The sequence below is a fragment of the Ptiloglossa arizonensis genome, chromosome 3 (genome assembly GCF_051014685.1).
Source record: "Ptiloglossa arizonensis isolate GNS036 chromosome 3, iyPtiAriz1_principal, whole genome shotgun sequence".
NCBI classification, from domain to species: Eukaryota; Metazoa; Arthropoda; class Insecta; order Hymenoptera; family Colletidae; genus Ptiloglossa; species Ptiloglossa arizonensis.
Window position 1 is genome coordinate 12,562,338 of NC_135050.1, and position 18,673 is coordinate 12,581,010.

The window sequence follows — 18,673 nt, forward strand, 5'->3', positions numbered from 1 at the left end:
AGTGACAGGATCAAACATACAACAAGTGCTACTGAAACCTGATAATAGAACACTTGCCGGATTATTAAAGTTTATGCATACAGAATCGATTCTAATCTTAAGACCTTGACTGTTCAATCTGTCTCACGATAGGCGTACGATACAATGAAACTAAATCAAACGAAACACCATTTAATTCCTTTCATTCTTCTTGATTTGTTGAAACTCAATACTTGAATTGAACTCTATAAAGCGCTTTGATAAATATGTTTTTGTAATTCTGTAACAATAGATTGATATTACGTTGCAAAACGAGTTCCAAACGGGGTTATCAATGACATCAACGTAGTATTCAATTTATACGAAAGCTATTTGTTGAAAAGATATCCAAGAATGTCCAAAATGCGTTTTCTTAAATAAAACATATTTCTTTTTTTTTTTCACGAAACAACGACACATCGAATCGATGGACAAAATATTTTTCGTTGGGAAATATTTCGTGATCGCCACGGCTACCACGTGTCGAATATGATACGTGTAGTCTTCTATGTGAAAACGTTGCATGAAACATAGACTCAAGGGTTGCTACTTAGTTAGGGTCACTGACTTCGCGTGCCATGTCGTGGCTTGGCGATACATTCAATCGTTATTGAGACCAAGGAAGTAAACGACAGAAGTGCATGCGGTCTATAGAACCACGGAATTCGTTCGCTGATGAATCAACTTATAGGGCATTGACTGCTTGTTTAACTATAAATTCAAGGCGACTTACTTCGAAACTATCAATTTCGTTTAACGTAATCGTATTCTAGACCTTCAAATGATAATACGATTTTCGAGGATTCGGAAACTAGACATTGTTAAATAATTTTGCCCTTTGTTTGTACCTTTTCACTGACTTGGGGCACGACTCTACGTCCAATTAACTACCCAAACGTTTTCTACCTACGTAAAACCTTGAAGGTGAAACGGTGACCGATTCAGGAATTAATTTCCTTGGTTGACCAATGGAGAAATGTAATTCTTTCACAAAGTTTCGATAGTACACATAACAGCTATCAGCAGTTTAATTGAAAGGAAAGTCCACTTGTAAGCTATACCGATAATAGCTGCGCTATTCAAGCACTTTAACTTCGTCGACAGAAGTTTCTCAATCGCGTATATGCTTTGCAGATTAATCATACAGAATTAGGTTGGCACGTGACGTGTAGATTATTGTAGTCTACGTAAAGATTGTTTTATAACGCGATCGAGTTTATGAATACTGATTGTAATTACGGTCGAAAACTTAGGAATAATCGAGCGATGGCAAAGTTGCACAGCTATTGAATGTCATTAAATAGTGTTTACTAGAAATAAGACTATTAAAGGGTGGCAGAATAGCTGATTGCTAAAGAATAGGATGATTTAATATTTAATATTTGAAAAATTGTTTAATTCAAGAGACTGGTATTTTCTAGCGTTTATTTCCTTATTATCGTCAACAAATGTCGTAAATTTAAAAATACGATGCCTGGTTATGGGATTCTAACCGGAATAGCATGAAAATACCACCGTTAAGGAACTGATGGAGTATTTTCTCCCCACGGAGAAACAATGTATGGGGAGAAACAATCCATTCCTGCTAGGGGAAGAGGCTGAACCACTAGAAGTATTTTCTAAGTTGTCAGGTTATATTTCATATTATATTTCTTAACATATCTTTAAACATCGAGTAACTTTTTTCTTCTTCTAAACAGAGTCGAAAATTTAATCATAATTTAGGATTGTAGTCCATAGTCAATTTTACCGAAATTTCGTACACGTGTTTCGTAAATATATCGTGCAATTGATAAATGAATTCGATACAAAGTGGCATTTTTCTTTGTGTTGAATATCAACGATATTAAGCATTTATTAAAATGGTAGTGACCTGTGACAGTTACAAAGTAGTGATGTCTGCTGATAATAGGTAGGAGGGAGTTGAAGCCATTCTCAGAATGTCAAACAGCACTTTTGTAAACGAATACTGGGGTAGGAGCAATTTGTTTGCCGATTGAGTTTCACAGCCCATTTGTACAGGCGTTCCGATTATCAGATTTTATTTAACAAATGAAAAATGTAAATTTAAATACTGAAACCTGCCGATAAATTATTTCCATCGTTCAACGTAGAAAGAATTTCTCCAGTTTTCAGAAATTTATTGTCAATATCGTTGCAGTAATTATTCAGTAAAATGTAAAACGAATAAGTTACAAGTACAGTACCAAAATGTTTTATCTATGTATTTAAAATTTTGTAACCAGAAATTTACAAATTATTATACCGTGTATTCAGAATCGAAAGGGAAATTCGTTTTAATGAAAGTGTAGCAACACTTTCATTACCGAAATATCATTACAAGTATTATTTATGGAATAGAGAGAAAATTTGTAATCGGTATTTCAGTCGATCGATCTCACATTTTTATATGTATATAACATGTATTTTAAGGGCGAAAAACGAAATATGGCACATCTGGCGAAACGAACAACTGCACAGTTGTCAATACGCATCTGCTCCTGGTTTTGATTGATTTCCTGTTGTGCTCGTGAATTTAATCGAAACGATAAAGTGCATTTGTCCACAGTTAATTGTTACTTCGACCTTGATGTTTGTTGCTGCGAGTTTCTTTTTCTTTTCTACATTCCTTTGCCCTTGCCCTTACCCTTGCCCTTGTATTTTCTACATTCGAAACCGGAGGCACTCAATTAAAAATCGACATCAAGTTGCACTTTTATTTGTCCATTTAATTGGATACTGATAACATGGTAAATTTAATAATTTACCAAATTTTCAATACATTATATCAAAATAATAATTTATGAAACCAATTTCTCGCAAATATTTTTTCAAAGAAGGTATCTTCTTTATCTATTAGTGATTCTAAAGTTTTAAAAATTAAAATAGCTTCAGTATTCATTAAAATTCGCATTATTCGATGTAAATATTTTACTTTATTTTATCCACACACAAAAATGTTTAAATTTTACTACTAACTCACTATTAACCGGAATTGAATATAGGAGCAGAACCAGAATACAGTAGTTCTGCCTTTAAATTTAATTCTCATTGGTCGGTGAGTCGTACTGGAATGGGTCTCTGAATCCGATCTCGATTCTAATACGCATACAATTTCCGGCTCTAATTGGAGTTTAATTGTAGTTCGATTTCGCCTCGATTTTGATTTTCATAGGAAGATTAATGCGTGTCTTACAAGCCCGTGGATTACATGTACGTACTATTATCGTGCATGGTAATAATGTAATAATTCGGTACAAGTTTGACATGCATGTAAATTGAAATGCAATTTTAATTATAATGTGAAAACAATCCTTTTCATGATGTACTTATGCCATACTCTCGATCAAGATCGTAAGAGTTTAGATATTGAAACCTGTTGATAAATTATTTCTTCTTCTCCTTATAACATTTTCAAGACTACGACAATATTAAATAGATTCAAATATAATAGAGAAAACATTTGTGATATACAAAGAATATATAATTATTTTTAATTTCATACATGTAAGTTAGATTCAATGCTAGTCAAACTGATCTTTCATTTTATACAAGACGTTATAATATAACTATCAAAACGCAAAAGTATGATATTTATTCAGATCTTTCTGTTAATTTTACCCTGTAGAATAGGCTTGTATATTTTTAACCTCATTCGATGAGGCTACCGCGTTCGTCTCATGTAAATGTCTTTGCTATCCGTTATCTATATCGCTTCATTAATTCTGAATCTGCGTGTCATTATATTCGCAGTAAAGTGAAACGTGAAGTCCATGAATTTTAAACTCTTCGTTTAAATCACGATTTCTACGATGAAGAGCAGCTACGGAAAAAAAAAACAGCTTTCAAGTACAATTTTAGGAAACTGTCCGTCAAAGAGCTCATAAACTTTTATCCGCAATCTCAGCACAACACTTCCAACAAACTTAGAAATTTTCATCCCATTCAGATTTTGTTTCCCCCATCGAAATGGAAATTTCCACGGAACTTATTTTCGCTAGTTTTTCAGAACTTTGATTGCACCTGAATTTCATCTCTGGATACTTCAAGTCTAATATTTAATGTTTCATTTTGTACTGATGAAAAATATGCGTACATAAAGAGGTTCTAAGTTAATATTACAGTACAATAATTATTAGACAGTAAGACCTGGATAGTTGTAATCTCGATGCTTCTACGCGAATCTCGACAGTTCCAGTGCATCGACAAGTGGAAGAGCTTTAGCAACAAGTGAAATTTGAGACAAAAGTAGACCGTTGGTTAAATTTAACAAGAAATCAAATATGGATCAGAATTAGAGGAGATATTATTGTTTAAGTGGTGACTACTATCAAATTAAATAATTAAATGTATACTACATATCTGCAGAAATTTTCAACCCCGTCTCTTTACAACTATCAAAGTTACAATCCTAAAATTATTCAATCTCTAGGTGCACTAAGGTAACGTATACTAATTTGAAAATTAAATCGAACAAAAAATTAAAAAAATAACGTGTGCAAATATTTTTCTCTAACTATTGCTTCAGAATTCAAAAAGAAAGATTTTTTAGTAATAATATTAGGTGTCTGTCTGTGAATATTCACACACCTAAATGTTGTTTTTGATTATAGAATGTGCAAAGAATGATTCCTTCATAATTGTCATACTACTCGAAATATTATTTTCCAGGGCATATGCAACGACATTAGGAGAGGCTAGATGACTAACAGTTCTTCGCTGCATAACTGTGTCAGTGCATGTGCAATTTGAAGCATTTCAATAATAGTCCCTTAAGTAGGAAATATTTCAGGTATGCACTATCATAGAACGAAGGGGTTAGGTAAAGTGATCGTATGCTTACTGAGGAAGCACATCATAATTACCAGCTTCTCGAGCTCTTCTTGCTCCAAAATATTAAATAGAAGTCTAATTTTACATATGCAAATTGCGCAATGAAATTTTTCGTTATGCTCTTTGCTTCCTCATCTACTTTCCTTATCTCTTTGAACCTTAGAGTCATATTTTGATATTTCTCGTTGAAGTTTCTTTTCTACATCTATTATACATCAACATTTTTTCCAAAAAATGTAGTTTTTCGTATTTCGATATTACGTTTTAAATACAGTATTGCAGTAGTATGCACAATAGCAGCTTCATTGGCGTGGGTTATGTAGCAAGGATGATGGTTTACGATCATATTTTTCAGGGATTCAGATATTACTGTTGAGAGCTCATATGTACAAACCTGAGTGGGTTCCACGAAGTAAGGGGAACGCCTCTCGACTCCTCTAGTGGAATGCATTTCCGTATGTTTGACATAGTAGTTGTATATTTTAGGACGGAGTCAAAATTCAATACCGACCAATATTTACTCTACAGATATTCCTCGGTCGTGTGCGTCATAAAGGAGTGATTCAAAATTCTGAGCAATAGAATTTCTTCCAAGTTTATTCTTTTCAGCTTCTAGCAGTACATTATTACTTGTGTTTGAAATCAATCTCACGACTGCCTTAACTACGCAATAATAAACCAGTTTCTAACAATTAAATGAAACTGATCTGCGACTACAATGTCTATTGTTTCGCGAGACGGACGAACACACCTAAGCTAAACCAACTTCAATAAGTTACATCAGTTTTGTGATATTAACCGATACATTCGAAATGTTGGAATCTTAATAAAAACTTTGTTTACAATCAGAGTTGTAGAGATGAAAAAAAAAAGAACAATTGTAATAAACAATTGTCTTCAAGTGGCCACGGGGATCAAAATTCAGTAGATTTAAGTTCGTGGAACTATCAGACCAGGCAATAGGTTCTGCATAACCTATCCATCTGTCGGAAAATCGTTCGTTGAAGAACCGTTTGGCTATTCTGCTAACAGCACCAAGTGCTCTTATCGAGAGAAGTAAACTGACTCGTAGAACAGAATAGTCAACAAGTTCGAGAGACATCGAGGATGTCTCGGTATTGCAAACAGTTCAGTAGAATTAGTTGTACAACACAGTTTGTCATTAAGAGTTCGCAAAGTATAATAATGGCTGTAACTCGGTAAGGTCAGATAGGGCAGGTGTTTATGTGAACTTTTTGTATTGTTTATGTGTTCCTCGTCTACCGCTAAAGTGGGTCACACATGTTATAAAATAGTTTGTATACGCTAGGGTATTTAGGAGGGAGAGGATTACCCTAGGTCAGCTCTTGATTAGTAGGGGAGACGAAAGTTGTACTTTAAACAAATTCAGCTATCGAATTGAAAAACGAGTAATATATATCGAAGGTGTGAAGATTCAATTGATTCTAATAATTAGAAACATTTACTGAGTGAGCAACACTGATTGACCAACGAGTAGAGGGATTTGAGATATATTACTATATTTTATTTCCATTGTACGAGATGCTCGATAGATCTATTAATGTGGGCTTAATGAAGGACATTAATACGATCGAGCAGTATCCGTAGAAGGCAGTGTAGTTTAGATTGGAAATTTCCATAACATCGGTCCCTGATCGCCCATGCAGATTCGAGATATTGCTGTACCATAGCGCGAACCACTGTGTGAACGTAACTCGCACCACCAGTTGACACAGTCAACACGATTAAGGTAAATTAATTAAGGCAACGAGTCGGTAAAACGATTGTTCTTCGCACCTTTACACTTTCAAAAATACGGTCGAATATTCAAAAGTGTAAGTAGAATGTTAAATCATTTCTATTCGTGTTAGTGGATACTTTGCTAAATAACGTTATGTAGAAAATAAAAAATTGTGCAGGATACAGTCACACAGTGGGGATGTATCGACTGCGAATTTTATTGGAGAATTTCGAAGACCCAAAATAGAGAAGTGATAAATTTAGGGAAGAAAGTAACGATTTATCGAGAAATAAATCGGATGCTGCTGGCGATTATACGTCTCGTAATTAACGATGTACAATTTCCAATATTTATTTATAATAAATTTAGTAAATTTCATAGATTATTTTAATTAATTACTCAGAAACTAATCGGTACTTTGAAATTACTTTGCTAAAATTTGTCAGAATCCTTTTTGAAGGTGACTGTAAAATTTCGTGACATTACGTTGAGTCGTTTTCAATTGACATCGTTATAGACAAACATCTCCAACTATTATTATAGATATTAGAAACAAATATCTCAGAATAAGTCTCGATTCTCTTTAGTTAGTCTAACAATAAGTCCGGGTAAAAGCCTCCAAGTCTAATGGTTAGTCTTAATGGTTGAGAAGAGATATATAACCAGTATATTAGAAAAGTGGAATTTAAAGTGAGATGTACGTTGAAGATGTCCTTCGGTTAAAGCACTTCAAGGATATTGAATTAAGCAAATTGGAGTAACCGTCAATGCTTGTATCTCGTAGGTAGATATCCGAACTACAAACCTGTAACCGTGTAACTCTGTTCCTAAGTTATTTAACATGTTTCGTGATACAGAGCACCGGATCCTGTTGCTTCCTTATTGAATATTCAGTTGTGATCTCCCTTCTTTTCGTTATTATTTTATTATTACAGGCTTGAAATTTTCAGTTTTAAGTATTATAATTGTGTCCCACTTGAACGATTATTAAATTGTGAATATTTAAGAAATAATCTTTAATTAAACGAAATTTAGTCTTTAAGAAACATTCTTTCTTTTTGTTAGTACGATATCACAACGCGAGTTATCGAGCAATAGCCTCAAGATCGAAATAATTATTTATTCCGGATCTATAATCTTACCCTAAGAATAAGGTTTGTTCTAATATTGTATATGACAAAATTGATACGGAATCAATTTCTGTTCTATTTAAGAAGAACTTGCAGTATTTGGTTTAATAATATTAATAGAATTCATTATCGTCACATTCTTGGGTAAATAAAGTAAATAGTAAGAAAACAAGTGGATACTTTAATGATCACAGTCACGTATACGTGACTTTGTCGACCAGCGGTTATCAGTCGCTATCGTATATACGTGATTTCATTAACCAGAAGTTATCAACTGCTACTGCGCATACAAAATCTTATTCTTCCGGTTGTCATGTAAGTTGATCATTTTAAACTTCGTGCAGAGTACGCTAGTATGAAAAGGGAAATGTTAAAAGCAAAATAAATTAATTAATTTTAATTATAATATTAAAAATCAGTATATCCATTATAATTATTTAATATAGAATAAATATGATTATATAATAGAACTCATTATTTTTTAGAACAATGAATGTATAACACATGTTAATATGATTAAGAAAATTTACGTACATTTACGCAGTGGTAAAGCATATTTTTACAACAGCTTTCAACTGTTAATTTAGTCCTGTAAGAATAATATTCATTCTTTACGTTTGATTAACATTCACGATTAACGAGGCACGATAACGACGTGAAAATTGATTAGAACTTGACTGTGTTCTATAACCCACTGAACTGTCAAGAGCCTCTCGGCGCTGCATCGAATTTTCTACTTAAGTTACTTCCGATCTAGTGGAAATATCAAACTTTCAGATGAGTGATATCGATGTCAGAAAATAAATACCCTCTTTACAACTTAAATTATAAGTTCGGTCATTAATTTATGCCCGTGTCACGTACAGCATTTGGAGGTGACAAAAGCAAAAAAAAAAAAAATTGTATTTCATTATATTGATTATATCTTTACCGATAAATTATTACATCCTATTCACAATACCTTTTGTATATTTATTTTGTTACAAATGCGTCTATTATTTCTATTATCTACGTACATTGCCATTAAAAAGTTTGGAACATTTTTTGATTTGAATAGAAATAAAGCTCTTTTATACTTGTTCCTTTTTATAGGTAGACATTACTTACGTATGATATAAAATAAAAATTTTATATAATAAATATTGTTTACGAAAACAAAAAGATTTAACTAATTGACTTTTCCGAGAAAACACAAGCTATATGTTCAGTTTGATAATTTTGCTAAATACGTCTCTTTCAGTGATCAATTATTGAGTTGCTTTGACCTTGGAACATTATTGCAGACACGTGGCAGCAGCATTCCGTTATTAAACAACAATTTATAACGACAAATGTTTAGTACTTTGAAAAAGTTTAAGTACAAATACAGTAATAATTTTCATCTGAAATTATGATTAAGTAATGTTCAATTAATATGTAAAGATAATACTTTCACTAAAATTTGTTGTGTATCTACGAAGAAAGGTTAGTATATATTAAAGATTGAAGAGTATTCCAAACTTTTCAAAGAGAATGTATATTTTTATTAGGGATTTAATGCATATATTTTTATTGGATGTTATTGGTATATCAGTTTTATTATTTTTGCATATTTCTATGTATGTTTAACAGATGTTTAATGTTACTTCGATTGTTGGCATTGGTAATTTGATATAGTTTCTATGGTTTACTTTGCAATTAATCTTTTTTTAGTAAATTTACAATGTTCGAAATTCTTTCTATGTTACTGAACGTCTCTTTTAATTTTCTCTGTAACTATTACGTATTTGCATTAAATATATTTTTATTCTATTTTTCGTAAATTTATTCAATTTCGCTTCAATGTCTATTTTATCCTGCATTATTTTATTTACCGATACGTAATTCTGTACACACGAGTAAATTCTTACGTAAACAGTAAACCGTTAAATCCCGTAAACCTTCAGTACATTGCAGAGACATGTTACAGTAAATATTTTTCCAACCCTTGAGCGACGCCTTAAAAATAATCTGCAAAACAATGCTTCGCATAATCGTCGAACGTTTAATTCATTTTTGACATATTGATGAATAATAAAATTGTCAATACTGCGTGCAATTTGGTCTATTTTTCCCTTCAACAAGCAATTGTTTGGTAAATCAAAAGGGTTGTTTTTATACATTTTATTGCACTATCATATCTGAAATAACAATTGTTGTTATTGTACTAGTTAAATAAAAATGAGGAACATAATAGTTTTACAAAATTGAGAAAATTGTCCTAATTCATTAGTTTGTAATTTGTTAAGTCACGACATTGAAATATGAGTAACTCTATGCAGAAATACAATAAATGTTTGAAAGTATAGCTTTTGTAGAAACATTTGTTAAAATTAGTCGAACTGAGAGCAAAAGTATTGGATTGGAAATATAAATTATGAGAAAATCTGAAACAGTCGAGAGAATGGAGGAAATTTTACGGCATTAGTTTGGCAGTCAACCTGTTTATGTCAAACGATGTTTTAAATCTTAAATGACGTCAGAACTGCAAGAGGGCGATTTATAATTTCCTCGTATAATGGAAGAAACGAACAGGGAAAGCTAAACTTTTTTCCTTCGCAATAAGTTGCGTTCAGACTAAAAGTGGAAAGAGCAGCAACCAAAGGGTATGCACGTTTCCACGTCGATGCTCTTATTGTCTGGTGCAACATCACATTGCACTTCATTGACGGTGCGCAAGTATTGCGGTCCTTTATGGTCAAAGCAATTCTTCTATCGGTCAAGTGAATAGTGCAAAAGCCATTTGTATCTGAATAAATAAGCTCCATATTAATTTCAATCCTTTGGTACCAATGATACAAGTGTACTTGAATTATTTTGATTAAAGAATTTTGAAGGATTAGTAGTCAAAGTATTTCTGTTGCCGATTAAGTACATGTATATGTAGCCGATTTGTAAACCAATAGTTAAGTAGGATATTAATTCCATGTATCTCGATACAGTAAGTGCAACAGATTACTATAATTATATACCGATGTTAGTAAGCAATCCGTGAAATTAATTACGTTTATTGCATACGATACTTTAAACAATTTGAATTAAATACGGTATAAGTTGGGGACGATTTCTTGTTTAATTGTTACATTATTTTAATAATCACTTTTATTCGAGTAAAATATTTAACGAATATTTAGTATGCTTTAAATGACGGGGATTCTTTCATGAAAATAATAGTATAATGTTCTATTACATTGTCCGCTGTACATAGATAGAAAAAATAACTCAATATGTAAGATCAACAAAGAAATGTATGGCTGGTAATAAAGAAACCACAAGTTTAATTTCTGATAATATTTTCTTAAGAAACAGAGTTGTAATAAGATCAGACGACATTCCGTAAATTATAAAACTTTAGTAATTTGAACTTTTCGACAACAGAGTATGGCTTTTATTTGATACCAGATATGAAATTTGAAAATACATTGAAAATTATTCCATAATGTATGTTAATATCATATTTAATATTTTTTAGACTTCTACGAAAAGAATTATTTACAGTGAAGTCACGATTTAATTCACATATAACTCATATCCATTCTCTTTGGTTATATAGAGTGAACCACTAGGAATAAAAACTTAATTTTTGTACGTCCCATTTTATTATACATAACAGATCGACGATAGTATTTAAAAAATGAAATTTATTAGTAGTTGAACATTTAGTCTATTGTTATCCATTATTGCTGTGCCGTTATTTTGTATTAGCATTATTGTGATCAAAAGGAATGAATAATTCATTAAACAAGCAGAGAGCGAATGTAATAGAGGTTGTAGAATAAATAACAATTAAATAAATAAATTAATTAAAATCGCTAATAACAGAAATTTCCTGCTATTGGTAAAAATATTTTACACAAAACAATATTTCGGAGAAAGGGAGATAAGAGAAGAGAGCTCATAATGTACTGTAATATTTTTATTCCTTTTGACCTATGAAAATTATTCAGGAGGGTGTCCTTGACAATGTATGTCAAGGTCAAGGTCATCGGAGCTAACACTCTTTATTGTCGTTGACAGTATCGAAAGAACTTCAAAAAGAAGTATTGTTATAGTAATTTTTGTAAAGAAAACCCTAAATTTCTGATATAACATTATTATTAATTACGATGACCATACCTGTAAACTGAAATATCAGAGTTCAACGTGTTTAATGGTTGACGCTAAATGATTTATTGCTTTCGTAATATTTCGATGCAATATTAGAGTCCTGCAATATTTCACGTTTGCTTGATAATAATTTTTTACGGTGAATTGAACATCGTTGTTATTGCTGTTAAGCTAACCCACTCGATAGTTTGGTCGAGCAAAATATACAGATTGTTTTTTCTAAACTTTTAGTCGACCACTTTTATTAAACGGGTTTTATGTAATGTTGGCGTTCATCTTCTTCTCACAAGCACAGAAACGTAGATGAAAAGTTTTACATCCTACACTTACATCAGCGATTTTAAAACTTTTAAAAAGATAGTTCTCGATTAAAGTTAAAGATAAGTGGTAGGTGTAGGTTTAAAATTATACAAGAAAAATATGCTCCTACAGTTGTTAAACTTTGATGATGAATAGAAAGGGGGGGGGGGGGGTGTTTCAATTATTGACATTTTTTAAAATTGTAAACTTCCGATTTCTTTTAAATCGTGCCCACCCCGTGTGGGAAATATCGATTTAAATAGCCTCCAAAGTTGAGATATGCATTTATTGCGAATGTGAATCTCTCAAAAACACTTCATCTGAAAAGTACAAATAACGCAGTTGATTGGAAACATATTGAAATAAAATTTAATTGCCCGTTTTTGAAAAGGTTAAATGAATGTATTATTGAATATTTTCGATAAATATTTTCGATAGAGAATAATATCATATAACTTACGCCGATACAGAAAAAAAAAGTTATTGTGGAAATTGTTCGAGGTGAACTTTTTGGAAAAATCTGGGAAATCTAGTTTGCAACAAGAAACGATGAGAAAAATAGTAAAGGCAATGCAACTGTTATTAAAACTTTCAAAATAACGAGTTGTAACAGAATGTAATATATGATATGGATATACGTACATATTTAACATATGGTACGAATACGTGTCGTATTCAATGTATGTAGTGTTACATTGAAATATTTTGATAAAAGCTTTATTTGTTTTAATATAATCTCTATGTAAACGAACAAAATATGGATCAGAAATATATTTAAACACTTATAATTTGAAATTGTAATTCTTTGAGAATCCATATGGTCATAAAATTTTAAAAATATTATTCTGGTCTCAATCAGATAGGAATTTTTGAAATGAACGATATTAGTAATACTTTATTTTAATGCATCAATAAGCATTAATATTTAGTTGGATCATTATTGGCATTATTTGTACATTGAAAACGACAATTTGTATAGTACATCATATTTCTTGTTGTGGCATTTGCGATTCACAGTTACACTCAAAATTTTGCAATCGACTAATTACGTACGTCGATACATTTTCTTCAAAATTGTCTTCTACAGTTTAAATAGATACGTCCAATCATGAACATAATAATATTTTGAAATCTGCAATTTAGTGATCTGTTCACGATATAATCGAAAATTTAACCCATTATCTAACTACAAGACCCTAGTTTGGTATTGTGATAGGATGATGTACCAGTGATCTATTTATAGAATACTCAGGCAAAATTTTGATACCGATATTAAAATTTATTTAATATAAATTTTATAAATTTTATATACACGAAAAGTCAATAATTTAGCACCTATTGGATCAAGAACAAGTACAATGTTCCGTTAAAAAAGTCAAGGTGACGATATTTTAAATTAAAGGCAAGACACATAAGAGATAAACTTCAACTGCACGTATACATACTCGATGAGCGCCATGGAGCAGAACATACAGTGGCGCACAAAAGTTATCTCGTTACCTCTATTCCAGGATGAGGGACGGAATGCATTTTACACAGGAAGCTTCTTGTTTTAACGGAAAAAGATTGAGGCGAGGGGCTACTCGTGCACCCAAAATGAGAAAAGTGTATATGTAAATACAGATTCGCAATCGCTTTGTGTTCTACATACAACGGTGTTAAGTTATTTACGATTATGTCCCTTGAAAATCAGAACAAAACCGAGCAATCGTAGTAGTTTACGGTGGCATTCAATTTTATTTTTATTGTAATTTATTTGTCGCGAAGTGAGGTGTATTCTTCGCACCGAGAATCCATACAACTTGTTTCTTCTGTTCTCAGAGTCCGATCTATTATAGATTGGATTGAATGTGAAATCCTTGTGTTTTATTTCATGAAAACATACAGCTATATGTTTATAGGAAAAAAAAATTGATTTAATTCGCCAGAATTCTTGAGAATGATTAAAAATAGACACTTTTGTATTTTTTTTTACAAATCACCGTATAACCACTAACATTATTATTATGGACTTCTTCGACCACAGAAGACAGTTAATGTGAAAACGATGTCATCAATCTTTGCATTGGTCTATACCAACACCATTTTGTAGAAAATCAAAAAGAATCGTTTTCGTGTAATCAGTAATATTTTTCGTACGAAGAGCAATATTCGTTAGTTGAATTTATCACTAAGATTGATATAGTATCCTACCTTAGACTCGACATTTTTAATTCTTTGACCAATCTGTTGAGACTGAAGTATGTATTAATAAACTAACCAGTAATTGGAGACTCCATGAATAAGAAAAAATAATAAGATAAAAATGTTATACGTTATATCAGGGAATCCTTGCGGATATTTTCTTACAGCGGCTCGAGCGTTCCTATTACAGAAACCGTAAATGAAATGCATATCCGCGTACTCGTCATTCGAGACGGATGGTGGCATTTCTATTTGAGGCTGTACGATATACTGATAGTTCTCGATAGTGTAAGACAAGTTGCGTTCACGACGATTTAAGGTTTCGAATAGTAAACGCAATGAATGGAAAGCAAATCAGTCATTGGTTTCTTCGTTTCTCAAAATTCCGTTATCGTGATTTATTCGAAAACAAGTTAACATTATTTTCGAAACGATTATAAAATCAATAATTTTAAATGTTATTTAAGTACTTGGATGTAATATCACTTAAATCGTTACAACTTATTTAAACAGTAGTTTGAAATTTTATTTAATTAGTTGTTTACCATTTCACTCAAATAGTGTAGTCATTTTATTCACCGACATTATATTATAAGAGAAATAATAACAGAAAATTCTTCTGGAAAATTAATATACGTTTCGCTAAACTACATTGTACAAGGCACAAGTCTGCTAATTCGTGTTCCAATTCGATTATTCCTTCAAAGGGAAAAACACTGATAAAGAACCCTCGATTTTCACTCAAAGTATCGGACTACCATCTCGAATCAACGGATTCATTTTTAAAACCGTTCGTCAATGTCTAAAGAACGAAACAGCCACCGTTACTGCTCTTTGAAATCGAGACAGAAGTCAGTCGGTACAAAGAACCGAGCCAAGGGGAGAATGTGACGATAACGAAATTATCCTGCACGGGTATTTATGTTTACGTAATGAGAGTCTCGAGATCGCGACCGACACAGACGCAAACGGAAACTATCCTTATTGACCTCAGTTTGAGATAACAATCGCTACCTGCTCCGCTATCAAGCGAATTGGCAAATTGAAAGCGGGAATTACTGTATCTGATCGAGTCGTTAATGAAGCAACGGATTCCTGAAAAGGCGTCGTGCAAAATTCACGCTCCAACTTCCGTTATTTCGTTCGCTACAGAAATCGGATCTTCCTTTGGTCGAGACGCTCGCAGTTTCGCGCGCGGCTCCGAAATTAAAGAGAGCGCAAACAAAAAAAGTAAAAAAAATAAAAAAAAAAAAAAAATAAAAAATAAACGAAAATGAAATTAAATGTTCCGGTAACCGATCCCTGGAAATAAAATAGATTTACAGGCTTCGCTCGTTTTTCGCTTCTTCCCTTTTCTCTCACTTTTTGCGAGCTCCCCTGCATTACACAACGGTGTTACCCTATAACGGGGAAATTGGAATTTCAGACTTGATGAATTTACAAGATTAAACATAAACTCGTCTTGTTTCGTTTAATAAAATCGACGTCGCGTCTCCAATTTCCTGTGCCGCGGGAGGGGATGGACGGAGGGGTGGGGAGGGACTTGAAACGAATTTAATGGAAATACTTTGTAAAGGGATACAACGAGCGGATGCAAGAAAATATTATTTGCAATAAATATTCCCCTCGATATCCGCGACGACGAGCAAATACAATTCAGTAGTTGCAATTACATGCACCGAGGAATAAAATATTCATTTTGCGGCTGGATCGAAATCGCGCATAATACGTTTGACAAAATTGTTTCGGTATCGGGTTCAAAGTAATATAATATAAGAGACAAAGGGATTGCGAAAAGCAGCGATTACTACGTCGCGATATTGCAATGTGTGTCATAGGGTAATTTAAAGTGGACATCGCGAACGATATTTTTAAGTGTGTTACCGAGATTAAAATACTCGGGGCATTAATACGACATTAATATCGGATTTATTATTGGGAAGTAATTTCGAAAGTAAATCTTCTAGGCTGGCTTATTTTTAAATTAATACCGGTGATAAATAACTTCATTGAAGATTCCATTTGAAATAATTTCATTCCATTTCTTGCTCTGCAAATTACGATATTTCTGGTGTTGGCGTAGTTCTTAAAAAGTACGTATCCGAATGCTTCGTATTTTTCACACTGTACTACACTAATTCGTACGTTTGATCGATAAAACCAATTTTCGTTTTATTTGTATTTCGAACACCTGTTCTCTATGACAATATCGTTTCGATAGTGGCATCGTTAATTTGTTATTGTAGAGGACACCACAGTTGTACGTAAACGTTTCACAAATTACCATATAATTTACAGTGATGTTTCTCAGATGAATCGAATACACGTTTCACCGGTGGAAAACGATATAAGAAATAGAAAGCGGCTATGGATCACCGTACATACGGGATATTCGATGCACGAAACACGTACGAAACTATACTCGTGTATCATAACCCGGTAACGACGTTTTACGTACAAGATAAATGATTAAATTCAAGGAAAAAGGATCCGAAGCCAGCTACTTCCAATATTTCGTAACTTTATGAACATTTCCTATCGACGAGTGGGGTAGGAAATTTAAACTTAATTTGCTTCATAGTTTTCTCTTCGATCTTAGTCAACCGTGGTAATCTTGTTCCGAATTAATCCCTCTTGTCAAAATTAAATAAAAGAACCTTACGGGAACGCTTTCCCAAGTTCGAAGATATTTCTGAAACGAAAATTACTTCTCCGTACGCTCGGGAAGCGAACAATTAATTTCAACGTCGGGCTACTTTTTTCCGCGATTCGATTAAACGACGTTAATTTCGATTCAAATGAATTGCTCCTATCGAACATACACGAACGAACGCGAAGTAAATATATTCGTTAACGTCAGACCTATCGAATTAACAGGGATTGTCGTTCGGAATAAAGCGAAATCTCGCTGGATGCGTACGAAGTATTTTCATGGTACGTTGTTGCGCGAGTTTCAGGACATTTCTGCGCAACAAGTATTTTTCTCGGCGGGTAATACGTTTAAAATTAATTTGCCCTTTAATCGTTCCCTCTTTCGATCGAGCGAAGTATAGAATTGCGATAAGAGATAAAAAAATAATAAAACCTAAATAACAAACGCGTTGATCGTTGTTCACCGTACTGTTACGTCGATGTCGATTTATTTCCTAGATTAACTCCAGACCGTCTAAAATGTTCGAAAGAATCAGGTAAGACAAAAATCGTCGTTATTATCGCTATAACGTCTCCCCTTGCTTGGCGGGATATTCAAAAATTCTAATAACCTTCGATCTCCTACTCGTTCCCCCGAATCACCATTTCTAGGTACCGCGCGTTAAAAAGTTTTTGCCCCGACATCGAAATCGTTGCCAACTCAAGTAATAAAGGACTACGACTCACCAAGGGAGCTCAACGTTGGGAAAGAAGAATGCCAGAACGATGCGCGATGTTCCCTTGGAACCAGTAGGCAGCTTCGCGGTCGCACGAGGTGTATCCGCTCGACGAACCGGTGGCTACGGTACGGTCATAGAAACCGTACGCGAAGTCGTTCTGTCTGTTGGAAGGATTTACGTGCAACGACCTCCGGAACTCGTTTCTCGCGTTAAGTGCGTATAGTACACCTTTTTTTACATACCGTTTAACGTAGCGCGCTAGCAACGGGGAAGGATTGAGAAGCTTTGCGATCCGATATACAACCGAGAGACGTGTCTGTTGTTTAATCACTGTCGCTCAGACTGTACAAGACATTTCAAGGTGACAAGCGTTACGAACGATAGGTATGCATCGATGAGTGCGCAACGACCCTACCGCCGTGACAGTCAAAGCGGTACTGCGAGGCTCGCCGCGACCTGGCGTCCCCCTCCACCATCGACCCAGACCCTAGCCGCCAATCCGCGTCGCGAGTTCTTAGCTGTTTAAACTCCTTCCGTTGGATCCATGAACAGGCCGATGTCAGTTTTACGAGGGGGTGGAAAGCTCAGACGCCACTTTTGGCGGTCTCACGTGTTGCTTCGGTGTAAACACCGATGATCTGGATTTCATTCAATTACGAGAAACCAGCCCCTCGATTTTCAAGTTTTCGTACCGTGCCAAGGGATTCACCGAGGATCGGGAATATTTTGGACGCGTTCCAAGGTGATTCGTAATTGCGACTGGTTCGAAGTTTCCATAACTACCGCTGCTTAAGGAGAACCGGGGATCGCGTTTCTAAACCATTCAAAGGAACGTACCAGACGGCGACGACGAAAGTAGTCTCGCGTATACGATATGCTAACGTTGGCTTCTGGGGTATCGGATACTTTATCGAGTAATCGATCTATGTATTTAGTACGCGATACTTGAATTATTGTCTCCGTTATTGTCT

General features: G+C 33.7%; 1 protein-coding gene across 4 annotated transcripts in view; it reads right to left on the reverse strand.

Annotated features, from left to right (window-relative positions):
• The window catches only part of LOC143144250 (uncharacterized), an 84,054-nt gene extending 65,943 nt beyond the window's left edge, over nucleotides 1–18,111 (reverse strand). For 3 of the 4 annotated variants that reach the window (XM_076306492.1, XM_076306491.1, XM_076306489.1), the window contains exon 1: nucleotides 17,710–18,111. The gene's annotated coding sequence lies outside the window, so the exon portion shown is untranslated. The remainder of the gene's footprint in view (nucleotides 1–17,709) is intronic. The other variant, XM_076306490.1, reaches the window with a different exon arrangement.
• Between the last annotated feature and the right edge of the window lie 562 nt (nucleotides 18,112–18,673).